The sequence below is a fragment of the Patiria miniata genome, unplaced genomic scaffold (genome assembly GCF_015706575.1).
Source record: "Patiria miniata isolate m_02_andy unplaced genomic scaffold, ASM1570657v1 HiC_scaffold_17, whole genome shotgun sequence".
Taxonomy (NCBI): domain Eukaryota; kingdom Metazoa; phylum Echinodermata; class Asteroidea; order Valvatida; family Asterinidae; genus Patiria; species Patiria miniata.
Window position 1 is genome coordinate 5073361 of NW_024037055.1, and position 14160 is coordinate 5087520.

Sequence of the window (14160 nt, forward strand, 5' to 3'; positions counted from 1 at the left end):
GTTAAAGACTTGCTTGTTTTGCATGTTGTAGACCTATTCAGCAGCTTTCGAACAACGTAGAGTTTGTCTACAATTTCCTAGTTTAAGGTACCTTTTGATCGACATATAGAGGGCGATGTTGCATGGCTCTGACAGGCCTTGCTATGGCATTTACTGCACAAAACGCAACTGGAGGATTCAGTGACTACATCTTGCATTTTCTCAACAAGACTTGAGTTAAAGACTTGCTTGTTTTTGCATGTTGTAGACCTATTCAGCAGCTTTCGAACAACGTAGAGTTTGTCTACAATTTCCTAGTGTAAGGTACCTTTGATCGACATATAGAGAGGCGGTGTTGCATGGCTCTGACAGGCCTTGCTAGGGGATTTACTGCACAAAACGCAACTGGAGGGATTCAGTGACTACATCTTGCATTTTCTCACAAGACTTGAGTTAAAGACTTGCTTGTTTTGCATGTTGTAGACCTATTCAGCAGCTTTCGAACAACGTAGAGTTTGTCTACAATTTCCTAGTGTAAGGTACCTTTTGATCGACATATAGAGAGGCGATGTTGCATGGCTCTGACAGGCCTTGCTATGCATTTACTGCACAAAACGCAAATGGAGGGATTCAGTGACTACATCTGAATTTCTCCACAAGACTTGAGTTTAAAGACTTGCTTGTTTTTGCATGTTGTAGACCTATTCAGCAGCTTTCGAACAACGTAGAGTTTGTCTACATTTTCCTAGTGTAAGGTACCTTTGATCGACATATAGAGAGGCGTGTTGCATGGCTCTGACAGGCCTTGCTATGGATTTACTGCACAAAACGCAACTGGAGGGATTCAGTGACTACATCTTAATTTTCTCCACAAGACTTGAGTTAAAGACTTGCTTGTTTTGCATGTTGTAGACCTATTCAGCAGCTTTCGAACAACGTAGAGTTTGTCTACAATTCCTAGTTAAGGTACCTTTTGATCGACATATAGAGAGGCGATGTTGCATGGCTCTGACAGGCCTTGCTATGGCATTTACTGCACACAAAACACAACTGGAGGATTCAGTGACTACATCTTGCATTTCTCCACAAGACTTGAGTCTAAAGACTTGCTTGTTTTTGCATGTTGTAGACCTATTCAGCAGCTTTCGAACAACGTAGAGTTTGTCTACAATTTCCTAGTTAAGGTACCTTTTGATCGACATATAGAGAGGCGGTGTTGCATGGCTCTGACAGGCCTTGCTATGGCATTTACTGCACAAAACGCAACTGGAGGGATTCAGTGACTACATCTGCATTTTCTCCACAAGACTTGAGTCTAAAGACTTGCTTGTTTTGCATGTTGTAGACCTATTCAGCAGCTTTCGAACAACGTAGAGTTTGTCTACAATTCCTAGTGTAAGGTACCTTTTGATCGACATATAGAGAGGCGGTGTTGCATGGCTCTGACAGGCCTTGCTATGGCATTTACTGCACAAAACGCAACTGGAGGGATTCAGTGACTACATCTTAATTTTCTCCACAAGACTTGAGTTAAAGACTTGCTTGTTTTTGCATGTTGTAGACCTATTCAGCAGCTTTCGAACAACGTAGAGTTTGTCTAATTTCCTAGTGTAAGGTACCTTTTGATCGACATATAGAGAGGCGATGTTGCATGGCTCTGACAGGCCTTGCTATGGCATTTACTGCACAAAACGCAACTGGAGGGATTCAGTGACTACATCTTGCATTTCTCAACAAGACTTGAGTTCAAAGACTTGCTTGTTTTGCATGTTGTAGACCTATTCAGCAGCTTTCGAACAACGTAGAGTTTGTCTACAATTTCCTAGTTTAAGGTACCTTTTGATCGACATATAGAGAGGCGGGGTGTTGCATGGCTCTGACAGGCCTTGCTATGGCATTTACTGCACAAAACGCAACTGGAGGGATTCAGTGACTACATCTTGCATTTTCTCAACAAGACTTGAGTTCAAAGACTTGCTTGTTTTTGCATGTTGTAGACCTATTCAGCAGCTTTCGAACAACGTAGAGTTTGTCTACAATTTCCTAGTGTAAGGTACCTTTTGATCGACATATAGAGAGGCGATGTTGCATGGCTCTGACAGGCCTTGCTATGCATTTACTGCACAAAACGCAACTGGAGGGATTCAGTGACTACATCTGAAATTTCTCCACAAGACTTGAGTTTAAAGACTTGCTTGTTTTTGCATGTTGTAGACCTATTCAGCAGCTTTCGAACAACGTAGAGTTTGTCTACAATTTCCTAGTTAAGGTACCTTTTGATCGACATATAGAGAGGCGATGTTGCATGGCTCTGACAGGCCTTGCTATGGCATTTACTGCACAAAACGCAACTGGAGGGATTCAGTGACTACATCTGCATTTTCTCCACAAGACTTGAGTTTAAAGACTTGCTTGTTTTTGCATGTTGTAGACCTATTCAGCAGCTTTCGAACAACGTAGAGTTGTCTACAATTTCCTAGTGTAAGGTACCTTTTGATCGACATATAGAGAGGCGATGTTGCATGGCTCGACAGGCCTTGCTATGGCATTTACTGCACAAAAACACAACTGGAGGGATTCAGTGACTACATCTTGCATTTTCTCCACAAGACTTGAGTTAAAGACTTGCTTGTTTTTGCATGTTGTAGACCTATTCAGCAGCTTTCGAACAACGTAGAGTTTGTCTACAATTTCCTAGTTTAAGGTACCTTTTGATCGACATATAGAGAGGCGATGTTGCATGGCTCTGACAGGCCTTGCTATGGCATTTACTGCACAAAACGCAACTGGAGGGATTCAGTGACTACATCTTGCATTTTCTCAAAAGACTTGAGTTCTAAAGACTTGCTTGTTTTGCATGTTGTAGACCTATTCAGCAGCTTTCGAACAACGTAGAGTTTGTCTACAATTTCCTAGTGTAAGGTACCTTTTGATCGACATATAGAGAGGCGATGTTGCATGGCTCTGACAGGCCTTGCTATGGGATTACTGCACAAAACGCAAATGGAGGGATTCAGTGACTACATCTTGCATTTTCTCCACAAGACTTGAGTCTAAAGACTTGCTTGTTTTTGCATGTTGTAGACCTATTCAGCAGCTTTCGAACAACGTAGAGTTTGTCTACAATTTCCTAGTGTAAGGTACCTTTTGATCGACATATAGAGAGGCGATGTTGCATGGCTCTGACAGGCCTTGCTATGGGATTTACTGCACAAAACGCAACTGGAGGGATTCAGTGACTACATCTTGCATTTTCTCCACAAGACTTGAGTCTAAAGACTTGCTTGTTTTTGCATGTTGTAGACCTATTCAGCAGCTTTCGAACAACGTAGAGTTTGTCTACAATTTCCTAGTGTAAGGTACCTTTTGATCGACATATAGAGAGGCGATGTTGCATGGCTCTGACAGGCCTTGCTATGGCATTTACTGCACAAAACGCAACTGGAGGGATTCAGTGACTACATCTTGCATTTTCTCCACAAGACTTGAGTCTAAAGACTTGCTTGTTTTTGCATGTTGTAGACCTATTCAGCAGCTTTCGAACAACGTAGAGTTTGTCTACAATCCTAGTGTAAGGTACCTTTTGATCGACATATAGAGAGGCGATGTTGCATGGCTCTGACAGGCCTTGCTATGGCATTTACTGCACAAAACGCAACTGGAGGGATTCAGTGACTACATCTTGCATTTTCTCACAAGACTTGAGTTTAAAGACTTGCTTGTTTTGCATGTTGTAGACCTATTCAGCAGCTTTCGAACAACGTAGAGTTTGTCTAAAATTTCCTAGTGTAAGGTACCTTTTGATCGACATATAGAGAGGCGGTGTTGCATGGCTCTGACAGGCCTTGCTAGGGGATTTACTGCACAAAACGCAACTGGAGGGATTCAGTGACTACATCTTGCATTTTCTCCACAAGACTTGAGTCTAAAGACTTGCTTGTTTTTGCATGTTGTAGACCTATTCAGCAGCTTTCGAACAACGTAGAGTTTGTCTACAATTTCCTAGTGTAAGGTACCTTTTGATCGACATATAGAGAGGCGGTGTTGCATGGCTCTGACAGGCCTTGCTATGGATTTACTGCACAAAACACAACTGGAGGATTCAGTGACTACATCTTGCATTTTCTCCACAAGACTTGAGTCTAAAGACTTGCTTGTTTGCATGTTGTAGACCTATTCAGCAGCTTTCGAACAACGTAGAGTTTGTCTACAATTTCCTAGTGTAAGGTACCTTTTGATCGACATATAGAGAGGCGATGTTGCATGGCTCTGACAGGCCTTGCTATGGCATTTACTGCACAAAACGCAACTGGAGGGATTCAGTGACTACATCTTGCATTTTCTCACAAGACTTGAGTCTAAAGACTTGCTTGTTTTTGCATGTTGTAGACCTATTCAGCAGCTTTCGAACAACGTAGAGTTTGTCTACAATTTCCTAGTTTAAGGTACCTTTTGATCGACATATAGAGAGGCGGTGTTGCATGGCTCTGACAGGCCTTGCTATGGCATTTACTGCACAAAACGCAACTGGAGGATTCAGTGACTACATCTTGCATTTTCTCCACAAGACTTGAGTCTAAAGACTTGCTTGTTTTTGCATGTTGTAGACCTATTCAGCAGCTTTCGAACAACGTAGAGTTTGTCTACAATTTCCTAGTGTAAGGTACCTTTGATCGACATATAGAGAGGCGATGTTGCATGGCTCTGACAGGCCTTGCTATGGCATTTACTGCACAAAACGCAACTGGAGGGATTCAGTGACTACATCTTGCATTTCTCCACAAGACTTGAGTCTAAAGACTTGCTTGTTTTTGCATGTTGTAGACCTATTCAGCAGCTTTCGAACAACGTAGAGTTTGTCTACATTTCCTAGTGTAAGGTACCTTTGATCGACATAGAGAGGCGGTGTTGCATGGCTCTGACAGGCCTTGCTGGGGATTTACTGCACAAAACGCAACTGGAGGGATTCAGTGACTACATCTTGCATTTTCTCCACAAGACTTGAGTCTAAAGACTTGCTTTTTTGCATGTTGTAGACCTATTCAGCAGCTTTCGAACAACGTAGAGTTTGTCTACAATTTCCTAGTTTAAGGTACCTTTTGATCGACATATAGAGAGGCGGTGTTGCATGGCTCTGACAGGCCTTGCTATGGACATTACTGCACAAAACGCAACTGGAGGGATTCAGTGACTACATCTTGCATTTTCTCAACAAGACTTGAGTTCTAAAGACTTGCTTGTTTTTGCATGTTGTAGACCTATTCAGCAGCTTTCGAACAACGTAGAGTTTGTCTACAATTTCCTAGTGTAAGGTACCTTTTGATCGACATATAGAGAGGCGATGTTGCATGGCTCTGACAGGCCTTGCTATGGGATTTACTGCACAAAACGCAACTGGAGGGATTCAGTGACTACATCTTGCAATTTCTCACAAGACTTGAGTTAAAGACTTGCTTGTTTTTGCATGTTGTAGACCTATTCAGCAGCTTTCGAACAACGTAGAGTTTGTCTACAATTTCCTAGTGTAAGGTACCTTTTGATCGACATATAGAGAGGCGATGTTGCATGGCTCTGACAGGCCTTGCTATGGCATTTACTGCACAAAACGCAACTGGAGGGATTCAGTGACTACATCTTGCATTTTCTCCACAAGACTTGAGTCTAAAGACTTGCTTGTTTTGCATGTTGTAGACCTATTCAGCAGCTTTCGAACAACGTAGAGTTTGTCTACAATTTCCTAGTGTAAGGTACCTTTGATCGACATATAGAGAGGCGATGTTGCATGGCTCTGACAGGCCTTGCTATGGCATTTACTGCACAAAACGCAACTGGAGGGATTCAGTGACTACATCTTGCATTTTCTCCACAAGACTTGAGTCTAAAGACTTGCTTGTTTTGCATGTTGTAGACCTATTCAGCAGCTTTCGAACAACGTAGAGTTTGTCTACAATTTTCTAGTTTAAGGTACCTTTTGATCGACATATAGAGAGGCGATGTTGCATGGCTCTGACAGGCCTTGCTATGGCATTTACTGCACAAAACGCAACTGGAGGGATTCAGTGACTACATCTTGCATTTTCTCCACAAGACTTGAGTCTAAAGACTTGCTTGTTTTGCATGTTGTAGACCTATTCAGCAGCTTTCGAACAACGTAGAGTTTGTCTACAATTTCCTAGTGTAAGGTACCTTTTGATCGACATATAGAGAGGCGATGTTGCATGGCTCTGACAGGCCTTGCTATGGGATTTACTGCACAAAACGCAACTGGAGGATTCAGTGACTACATCTTGCATTTTCTCACAAGACTTGAGTCTAAAGACTTGCTTGTTTTTGCATGTTGTAGACCTATTCAGCAGCTTTCGAACAACGTAGAGTTTGTCTACATTTTCCTAGTGTAAGGTACCTTTGATCGACATATAGAGAGCGATGTTGCATGGCTCTGACAGGCCTTGCTATGGCATTTACTGCACAAAACGCAACTGGAGGGATTCAGTGACTACATCTTGCATTTTCTCCACAAGACTTGAGTCTAAAGACTTGCTTGTTTTTGCATGTTGTAGACCTATTCAGCAGCTTTCGAACAACGTAGAGTTTGTCTACAATTTCCTAGTGTAAGGTACCTTTTGATCGACATATAGAGAGGCGATGTTGCATGGCTCTGACAGGCCTTGCTATGGATTTACTGCACAAAACACAACTGGAGGGATTCAGTGACTACATCTTGCATTTTCTCCACAAGACTTGAGTCTAAAGACTTGCTTGTTTTTGCATGTTGTAGACCTATTCAGCAGCTTTCGAACAACGTAGAGTTTGTCTACAATTCCTAGTGTAAGGTACCTTTTGATCGACATATAGAGAGGCGATGTTGCATGGCTCTGACAGGCCTTGCTATGGCATTTACTGCACAAAACGCAACTGGAGGGATTCAGTGACTACATCTTGCATTTTTTCTCACAAGACTTGAGTTTAAAGACTTGCTTGTTTTTGCATGTTGTAGACCTATTCAGCAGCTTTCGAACAACGTAGAGTTTGTCTACAATTTCCTAGTGTAAGGTACCTTTTGATCGACATATAGAGAGGCGGTGTTGCATGGCTCTGACAGGCCTTGCTATGGGATTTACTGCACAAAACGCAACTGGAGGGATTCAGTGACTACATCTTAAATTTTCTCCACAAGACTTGAGTCTAAAGACTTGCTTGTTTTGCATGTTGTAGACCTATTCAGCAGCTTTCGAACAACGTAGAGTTTGTCTACAATTTCTAGTGTAAGGTACCTTTTGATCGACATATAGAGAGGCGTGTTGCATGGCTCTGACAGGCCTTGCTATGGATTTGCTGCACAAAACACAACTGGAGGGATTCAGTGACTACATCTTGCATTTTTCCACAAGACTTGAGTCTAAAGACTTGCTTGTTTTGCATGTTGTAGACCTATTCAGCAGCTTTCGAACAACGTAGAGTTTGTCTACAATTTCCTAGTGTAAGGTACCTTTTGATCGACATATAGAGAGGCGATGTTGCATGGCTCTGACAGGCCTTGCTATGGCATTTACTGCACAAAACGCAACTGGAGGGATTCAGTGACTACATCTTGCATTTTCTCACAAGACTTGAGTCTAAAGACTTGCTTGTTTTTGCATGTTGTAGACCTATTCAGCAGCTTTCGAACAACGTAGAGTTTGTCTACAATTCCTAGTTAAGGTACCTTTTGATCGACATAGAGAGGCGATGTTGCATGGCTCTGACAGGCCTTGCTATGGCATTTACTGCACAAAACGCAACTGGAGGGATTCAGTGACTACATCTTGCATTTTCTCAACAAGACTTGAGTTTAAAGACTTGCTTGTTTTGCATGTTGTAGACCTATTCAGCAGCTTTCGAACAACGTAGAGTTTGTCTACAATTTCCTAGTGTAAGGTACCTTTTGATCGACATATAGAGAGGCGATGTTGCATGGCTCTGACAGGCCTTGCTATGGCATTTACTGCACAAAACGCAACTGGAGGGATTCAGTGACTACATCTTGCATTTTCTCAACAAGACTTGAGTCTAAAGACTTGCTTGTTTTGCATGTTGTAGACCTATTCAGCAGCTTTCGAACAACGTAGAGTTTGTCTACATTTCCTAGTGTAAGGTACCTTTTGATCGACATATAGAGAGGCGGTGTTGCATGGCTCTGACAGGCCTTGCTAGGATTTACTGCACAAAACGCAACTGGAGGGATTCAGTGACTACATCTTGCATTTTCTCCACAAGACTTGAGTCTAAAGACTTGCTTGTTTTTGCATGTTGTAGACCTATTCAGCAGCTTTCGAACAACGTAGAGTTTGTCTACAATTTCCTAGTGTAAGGTACCTTTTGATCGACATATAGAGAGGCGGTGTTGCATGGCTCTGACAGGCCTTGCTATGGGATTTACTGCACAAAACACAACTGGAGGGATTCAGTGACTATCTTGCATTTTCTCCACAAGACTTGAGTCTAAAGACTTGCTTGTTTTTGCATGTTGTAGACCTATTCAGCAGCTTTCGAACAACGTAGAGTTTGTCTACAATTTCCTAGTGTAAGGTACCTTTTGATCGACATATAGAGAGGCGATGTTGCATGGCTCTGACAGGCCTTGCTATGGCATTTACTGCACAAAACGCAACTGGAGGGATTCAGTGACTACATCTTGCATTTTCTCCACAAGACTTGAGTCTAAAGACTTGCTTGTTTTTGCATGTTGTAGACCTATTCAGCAGCTTTCGAACAACGTAGAGTTTGTCTACAATTTCCTAGTGTAAGGTACCTTTTGATCGACATATAGAGAGGCGGTGTTGCATGGCTCTGACAGGCCTTGCTATGGGATTTACTGCACAAAACGCAACTGGAAGGATTCAGTGACTACATCTTGCATTTTCTCCACAAGACTTGAGTCTAAAGACTTGCTTGTTTTTGCATGTTGTAGACCTATTCAGCAGCTTTCGAACAACGTAGAGTTTGTCTACAATTTCCTAGTGTAAGGTACCTTTTGATCGACATATAGAGAGGCGGTGTTGCATGGCTCTGACAGGCCTTGCTATGGGATTTGCTGCACAAAACACAACTGGAGGGATTCAGTGACTACATCTTGCATTTTCTCCACAAGACTTGAGTCTAAAGACTTGCTTGTTTTGCATGTTGTAGACCTATTCAGCAGCTTTCGAACAACGTAGAGTTTGTCTACAATTTCCTAGTGTAAGGTACCTTTGATCGACATATAGAGAGGCGATGTTGCATGGCTCTGACAGGCCTTGCTATGGCATTTACTGCACAAAACGCAACTGGAGGGATTCAGTGACTACATCTTGCATTTTCTCAACAAGACTTGAGTCTAAAGACTTGCTTGTTTTTGCATGTTGTAGACCTATTCAGCAGCTTTCGAACAACGTAGAGTTTGTCTACAATTTCCTAGTGTAAGGTACCTTTTGATCGACATATAGAGAGGCGATGTTGCATGGCTCTGACAGGCCTTGCTATGGCATTTACTGCACAAAACGCAACTGGAGGGATTCAGTGACTACATCTTGCATTTTCTCAACAAGACTTGAGTCTAAAGACTTGCTTGTTTTTGCATGTTGTAGACCTATCAGCAGCTTTCGAACAACGTAGAGTTTGTCTACAATTTCCTAGTTTAAGGTACCTTTTGATCGACATATAGAGAGGCGATGTTGCATGGCTCTGACAGGCCTTGCTATGGCATTTACTGCACAAAACGCAACTGGAGGGATTCAGTGACTACATCTTGCATTTTCTCAACAAGACTTGAGTCTAAAGACTTGCTTGTTTTGCATGTTGTAGACCTATTCAGCAGCTTTCGAACAACGTAGAGTTTGTCTACATTTTCTAGTGTAAGGTACCTTTTGATCGACATATAGAGAGGCGGTGTTGCATGGCTCTGACAGGCCTTGCTGGGGATTTACTGCACAAAACGCAACTGGAGGGATTCAGTGACTACATCTGCAATTTCTCCACAAGACTTGAGTCTAAAGACTTGCTTTGTTTTGCATGTTGTAGACCTATTCAGCAGCTTTCGAACAACGTAGAGTTTGTCTACATTTCTAGTGTAAGGTACCTTTTGATCGACATATAGAGAGGCGGTGTTGCATGGCTCTGACAGGCCTTGCTATGGCATTTGCTGCACAAAACGCAACTGGAGGGATTCAGTGACTACATCTTGCATTTTCTCCACAAGACTTGAGTCTAAAGACTTGCTTGTTTTTGCATGTTGTAGACCTATTCAGCAGCTTTCGAACAACGTAGAGTTTGTCTAATTTCCTAGTAAGGTACGACTTTTGATCGACATATAGAGAGGCGATGTTGCATGGCTCTGACAGGCCTTGCTATGGCATTTACTGCACAAAACGCAACTGGAGGGATTCAGTGACTACATCTTGCATTTTCTCCACAAGACTTGAGTCTAAAGACTTGCTTGTTTTTGCATGTTGTAGACCTATTCAGCAGCTTTCGAACAACGTAGAGTTTGTCTACAATTTCCTAGTGTAAGGTACCTTTTGATCGACATATAGAGAGGCGATGTTGCATGGCTCTGACAGGCCTTGCTATGGCATTTACTGCACAAAACGCAACTGGAGGGATTCAGTGACTACATCTTGCATTTTCTCAACAAGACTTGAGTCTAAAGACTTGCTTGTTTTTGCATGTTGTAGACCTATTCAGCAGCTTTCGAACAACGTAGAGTTTGTCTACAATTTCCTAGTGTAAGGTACCTTTTGATCGACATATAGAGAGGCGGTGTTGCATGGCTCTGACAGGCCTTGCTATGGATTTGCTGCACAAAACAACTGGAGGGATTCAGTGACTACATCTTGCATTTTCTCCACAAGACTTGAGTCTAAAGACTTGCTTGTTTTGCATGTTGTAGACCTATTCAGCAGCTTTCGAACAACGTAGAGTTTGTCTACAATTTCCTAGTGTAAGGTACCTTTTGATCGACATATAGAGAGGCGATGTTGCATGGCTCTGACAGGCTTGCTATGGATTTACTGCACAAAACGCAACTGGAGGGATTCAGTGACTACATCTTGCATTTTCTCCACAAGACTTGAGTCTAAAGACTTGCTTGTTTTTGCATGTTGTAGACCTATTCAGCAGCTTTCGAACAACGTAGAGTTTGTCTACAATTTCCTAGTTTAAGGTACCTTTTGATCGACATATAGAGAGGCGATGTTGCATGGCTCTGACAGGCCTTGCTATGGCATTTACTGCACAAAACGCAACTGGAGGGATTCAGTGACTACATCTTGCATTTTCTCAAAAGACTTGAGTCTAAAGACTGCTTGTTTTTGCATGTTGTAGACCTATTCAGCAGCTTTCGAACAACGTAGAGTTTGTCTACATTTCCTAGTGTAAGGTACCTTTTGATCGACATATAGAGAGGCGATGTTGCATGGCTCTGACAGGCCTTGCTATGGCATTTACTGCACAAAACGCAACTGGAGGGATTCAGTGACTACATCTTGCATTTTCTCCACAAGACTTGAGTCTAAAGACTTGCTTGTTTTTGCATGTTGTAGACCTATTCAGCAGCTTTCGAACAACGTAGAGTTTGTCTACAATTTCCTAGTGTAAGGTACCTTTTGATCGACATATAGAGAGGCGGATGTTGCATGGCTCTGACAGGCCTTGCTATGGCATTTACTGCACAAAACGCAACTGGAGGGATTCAGTGACTACATCTTGCATTTTCTCACAAGACTTGAGTCTAAAGACTGCTTGTTTTTGCATGTTGTAGACCTATTCAGCAGCTTTCGAACAACGTAGAGTTTGTCTACATTTCCTAGTGTAAGGTACCTTTTGATCGACATATAGAGAGGCGGTGTTGCATGGCTCTGACAGGCCTTGCTGGAGGATTTACTGCACAAAACGCAACTGGAGGGATTCAGTGACTACATCTTGCATTTTCTCCACAAGACTTGAGTCTAAAGACTTGCTTGTTTTTGCATGTTGTAGACCTATTCAGCAGCTTTCGAACAACGTAGAGTTTGTCTACAATTTCCTAGTGTAAGGTACCTTTTGATCGACATATAGAGAGGCGGTGTTGCATGGCTCTGACAGGCCTTGCTATGGATTTACTGCACAAAACGCAACTGGAGGGATTCAGTGACTACATCTTGCATTTTCTCCACAAGACTTGAGTCTAAAGACTTGCTTGTTTTTGCATGTTGTAGACCTATTCAGCAGCTTTCGAACAACGTAGAGTTTGTCTACAATTTCCTAGTGTAAGGTACCTTTTGATCGACATATAGAGAGGCGATGTTGCATGGCTCTGACAGGCCTTGCTATGGCATTTACTGCACAAAACGCAACTGGAGGGATTCAGTGACTACATCTTGCATTTTCTCCACAAGACTTGAGTCTAAAGACTTGCTTGTTTTTGCATGTTGTAGACCTATTCAGCAGCTTTCGAACAACGTAGAGTTTGTCTACAATTTCCTAGTTAAGGTACCTTTTGATCGACATATAGAGAGGCGATGTTGCATGGCTCTGACAGGCCTTGCTATGGATTTACTGCACAAAACGCAACTGGAGGGATTCAGTGACTACATCTTGCATTTTCTCCACAAGACTTGAGTCTAAAGACTTGCTTGTTTTTGCATGTTGTAGACCTATTCAGCAGCTTTCGAACAACGTAGAGTTTGTCTACAATTTCCTAGTGTAAGGTACCTTTTGATCGACATATAGAGAGGCGGTGTTGCATGGCTCTGACAGGCCTTGCTATGGGATTTACTGCACAAAACACAACTGGAGGGATTCAGTGACTACATCTTGCATTTTCTCCACAAGACTTGAGTCTAAAGACTTGCTTGTTTTTGCATGTTGTAGACCTATTCAGCAGCTTTCGAACAACGTAGAGTTTGTCTACAATTTCCTAGTGTAAGGTACCTTTTGATCGACATATAGAGAGGCGATGTTGCATGGCTCTGACAGGCCTTGCTATGGCATTTACTGCACAAAACGCAACTGGAGGGATTCAGTGACTACATCTTGCATTTTCTCCACAAGACTTGAGTCTAAAGACTTGCTTGTTTTGCATGTTGTAGACCTATTCAGCAGCTTTCGAACAACGTAGAGTTTGTCTACAATTTCCTAGTGTAAGGTACCTTTTGATCGACATATAGAGAGCGATGTTGCATGGCTCTGACAGGCCTTGCTATGGGATTTACTGCACAAAACGCAACTGGAGGGATTCAGTGACTACATCTTGCATTTTCTCCACAAGACTTGAGTCTAAAGACTTGCTTGTTTTGCATGTTGTAGACCTATTCAGCAGCTTTCGAACAACGTAGAGTTTGTCTACAATTTCCTAGTGTAAGGTACCTTTTGATCGACATATAGAGAGGCGGTGTTGCATGGCTCTGACAGGCCTTGCTATGGGATTTGCTGCACAAAACACAACTGGAGGGATTCAGTGACTACATCTTGCATTTTCTCCACAAGACTTGAGTCTAAAGACTTGCTTGTTTTGCATGTTGTAGACCTATTCAGCAGCTTTCGAACAACGTAGAGTTTGTCTACAATTTCCTAGTGTAAGGTACCTTTGATCGACATATAGAGAGGCGATGTTGCATGGCTCTGACAGGCCTTGCTATGGCATTTACTGCACAAAACGCAACTGGAGGGATTCAGTGACTACATCTTGCATTTTCTCAACAAGACTTGAGTCTAAAGACTTGCTTGTTTTGCATGTTGTAGACCTATTCAGCAGCTTTCGAACAACGTAGAGTTTGTCTACATTTCCTAGTGTAAGGTACCTTTTGATCGACATATAGAGAGGCGGTGTTGCATGGCTCTGACAGGCCTTGCTATGGGATTTGCTGCACAAAACGCAACTGGAGGGATTCAGTGACTACATCTTGCATTTCTCCACAAGACTTGAGTCTAAAGACTTGCTTGTTTTTGCATGTTGTAGACCTATTCAGCAGCTTTCGAACAACGTAGAGTTTGTCTACAATTTCCTAGTGTAAGGTACCTTTTGATCGACATATAGAGAGGCGATGTTGCATGGCTCTGACAGGCCTTGCTATGGGATTTACTGCACAAAACGCAACTGGAGGGATTCAGTGACTACATCTTGCATTTTCTCCACAAGACTTGAGTCTAAAGACTTGCTTGTTTTTGCATGTTGTAGACCTATTC